Raw genomic sequence first — 4031 nt, forward strand, 5'->3', positions numbered from 1 at the left:
TAGAACAGCATGGACATTAGACAGTAGAACAGCATAGACAGTAGACAGTAGAACAGCATGGACATTAGACAGTAGAACAGCATGGACAGTAGACAGTAGAACAGCATGGACAGTAGACAGTAGAACAGCATGGACCGTAGACAGCAGAACAGCATAGACAGTAGACAGTAGAACTGCATGGACAGTAGAACAGCATGGACAGAGTAAGGAGCCTATTGATATTCCTTAAGGAGTGAGGGTTCTATAGATGTTCCCTAAAGAGTGAGGGTTCTTTAGATGTTCCCTAAGGAGCGAGGAGCCTGTAGATGTTCCCTAAGAAGCGAGGAACCTATAGATGTTCCCTAAGGAGCGAGGGTTCTTTAGATATTCCTTAAGGAGCAAGGAGCCTGTAGATGTTCCCTAATGAGCAAGGAGCCTGTAGATGTTCCCTAAGGAGTGAGGGTTCTATAGATGTTCCCCAAGGAGTAAGAAGCCTTTAGATGTTCCCTAAGGAGCAAGGAGCCTGTAGATGTTCCCTAAGATGCGAGGACCCTATAGATGTTCCCTAAGGATCGAGGAGCCTGTAGATGTTCCCTAAGGAGTGAGGAGCCTATAGATGTTCCCTAAGGAGCGAGGGTTCTATAGTTGTTTCTAAAATTCCAATTCGAGTTCTCTTTAATTAGGAAATGTATGAATTGGAATTGGAATTGGAATTGGGTTTACTTTCTGAATTGAAATTAAATTGACCCCAACCCTGGTAAGCAGGAAGTTAAATCTATCAGTACCACTGCATGTCAGGAGACGATCTTCACTTTAAGGTGTACTTGACTTTCAAGTTGTCCTCAGAACACACAACACCACCTCACCACGTCAGGCTGGGGACATAGTCTGCATACCACACACTGTCTGTGTCCCAAATGGCACACCAGGGCTCTGGTCAAAAGTAGTGCACTATAAAGGGAATAGGGCCCTGGGCCCTGGTCAAAAGTAGTGCACTGTAAACAGAATAGGGTGCCATTTGGGACGTATTCACTGTGTGAAACTGGAGACGTACGTCCACAGAATTTCCTCAATGCTGACGTTGGTCCTCTTGTCTTGTGGAAAGTTACTGGGTGGGATCTTGATAAGTTGGAACGTGTGAGAGATCACCAACATGAGTGGCTCAGCGGTCTAAGGCACGGAGCTTCCGAGTGGCTCAGCGGTCTAAGGCACGGAGCTTCCGAGTGGCTCAGCGGTCTAAGGCACTGAGCTTCCGAGTGTCTCAGCGGTCTAAGGCACGGAGCTTCCGAGTGGCTCAGCGGTCTAAGGCACGGAGCTTCCGACTGGCTCAGCAGTCTAAGGCACTGAGCTTCCGAGTGGCTCAGCGGTCTAAGGCACTGAGCTTCTGAGTGGCTCAGCGGTCTAAGGCATTGCATCTTAGTGCAAGAGGAGGGGACAGTAGACAGTAGAAGTACAGTCTCTGGTTCGAGTCCAGGCTGTATCACATCCGGCCGTGATTGGGAGTCCAATAGGGCGGCGCACAATCAGCCCAGTGTCGCCCAGGGTCTGGCCGGGGGAAGGCCGTCATTGTAAACAAGAATTTGTTCTTAACTGACTTGCCTAGTTAACTAAAGGTAAATAAAAATTACCTTGAGAACTAAGATAGTTACAGTAAGAGAAGATTGAGTCCCGATGATCCCATACACGCTCAGGTTGTACACATACTGTAGATTATGTAAGACAAACTCTGTTTTATCCCAACAATATCGGTTGTATCAAATGCGCTGTACAACATGAGTGTATTCGGGGCCAAAGTGCTCTTTATAACATCGGCACCAGCAGACTGTGTTGTTGGTCAGTAATGTATACACTCCCAGCTGAGGCGACAAGGAGAGTTTCTCCAGTCAAGTTTCCCTGTTAAACTATTACCATTAGTACTGGAAATCCACCTGAACTTGAACTCTAACTTAAAATATTGGGTATTGTAGTTCTGATGAAACCATTACCATTATTCAGTATTGTAGTTCTGATGAAACCATTACCATTATTCAGTATTGTAGTTCTGATGAAACCATTACCATTATTCAGTATTGTAGTTCTGATGAAACCATTACCATTATTCAGTATTGTAGTTCTGATGAAACCATTACCATTATTCAGTATTGTAGTTCTGATGAAACCATTACCATTATTCAGTATTGTAGTTCTGATGAAACCATTACCATTATTCAGTATTGTAGTTCTGATGAAACCATTACCATTATTCAGTATTGTAGTTCTGATGAAACCATTACCATTATTCAGCATTATACAGAGTCAGCTATTCCACTGGGTAAAGTATTCTTGAGGTGGAAAGCATGTGGAATGTGAATGTGATGCCGATGAGCATTTGAGATGAAGAGATGCAATCGCCCCACTCCCAAAATGTTTACAAATGTAATGTACAGTAACTGACTCAAGAACTCAACCAGAAACTCAAACAAATCCAAGCTATAGTGTTTATTGGGATGAAAACATTTAAATATAGGCTTTAAAAAAGCAGACTTACCCCAGGAAACAAACCATTATATACAATCTAAATGATAATTTATATACAACCAATATTGTTTACATACTGCACTACCCATCCAAATCAGTTAGGAAACAGCCAATACTGTTATTTTCTTTCTTTTTTAAGGGACATTTCATCAATCATTTATAAAGAGGGAAAATATTTAACCTCCAAAAGGTCTATAATGTATTAACGCAACCATGTGTAGCTGGGTGAACTGCTGAATGTATACAGTAGGTCTGCGTTGTAAAGGGCACCCTATTCATTATATAGTACACTACTTTTGACCAGGGCCCATAGTGCACTATATAGGGAATAGGGTGCCATTTGAAGTAGTGCACTATATAGGGAATAGGGTGCCATTTGAAGTAGTGCACTATATAGGGAATAGGGTGCCATTTGGGGTACATACTAGATTTCCTTCAATACGGTGACCTGGGTTATTGACAGCCTGTATAGTGTCCTGTGCTGATCGGTATTACCGTCAGGTGACTTGGATTTCACAGCGTTGTAACACAATTGGCACACACAACAAAAACGTGTTTACAATACTAATGTAAATATATTGCTCGCATCCTCAACTTTGATTCCTTTAATTCAAAAACTATATCAGCTAAAGGGTATGAGTAGGGTAGAATAGAGTAGAATGGAGTAGAATAGGGTAGATATATATATATAGAGTAGGGTAGAATAGAGTAGAATGGAGTAGTAGGGTAGAATAGAGTAGGGTAGAATAGAGTAGGGTAGATATAGATATATAGTAGAATAGTAGTAGGGTAGATATATATATATATAGAGTAGGGTAGAATAGAGTAGAATATAGTAGGGTATATATATATAGAGTAGGGTAGAATAGAGTAGAATAGAGTAGGGTAGATATATATAGAGTAGGGTAGGGTAGATATATATATATAGAGAGTAGGGTAGAATAGAGTAGAATGGAGTAGAATAGAATAGGGTAGATATATATATAGAGTAGGGTAGAATAGAGTAGAATAGAGTAGGGTAGATATATATAGAGTAGGGTAGAATAGAGTAGGGTAGATATATATAGAGTAGGGTAGGGTAGATATATATATATATATATATAGAGTAGGGTAGAATAGAGTAGAAAAGAGTAGGGTAGATATATATAGAGTAGGGTAGAATAGAGTAGAATAGAGTAGGGTAGATATATATAGAGTAGGGTAGGGTAGGGTAGATATATATATATATATATAAGGATACATGTGTGATAAATAACCATTCAGTAAGATATATTTGAATTAAAGAAACATCACATATCTAAATACGCAATGAAAGGAACAAAGAAATCACACTATCATGAAATTAATTAACCATCACGTTTTCAGAGCTGACTGTTATAAATGAGAACTTATTAAACCGAGTTTGACTTCTTGATTGGAATGTTAAAACATATATATTATTATAGAAACATATACTGTTTTTACACTATCATGTTGGACCCGGACTATGCTGTGTTGGCTCTCACAATCACAAACACTTCTACAGATCTTTGGCT

The 4031-nt window shown here is 40.2% G+C and overlaps 1 protein-coding gene across 1 annotated transcript in view; it reads right to left on the reverse strand.

Annotated features, from left to right (window-relative positions):
* Positions 1 to 3676: 3676 nt before the first annotated feature.
* LOC112224719 (lipoprotein lipase) overlaps positions 3677 to 4031 on the reverse strand; it is a 14201-nt gene continuing 13846 nt past the window's right edge. Inside the window, exon 10 of the mRNA XM_024388414.2 lies at positions 3677 to 4031. This exon is cut by the window's right edge and continues 287 nt beyond it. The gene's annotated coding sequence lies outside the window, so the exon portion shown is untranslated.

Source organism: Oncorhynchus tshawytscha, linkage group LG10 (genome assembly GCF_018296145.1).
Source record: "Oncorhynchus tshawytscha isolate Ot180627B linkage group LG10, Otsh_v2.0, whole genome shotgun sequence".
Lineage (NCBI taxonomy): Eukaryota > Metazoa > Chordata > Actinopteri > Salmoniformes > Salmonidae > Oncorhynchus > Oncorhynchus tshawytscha.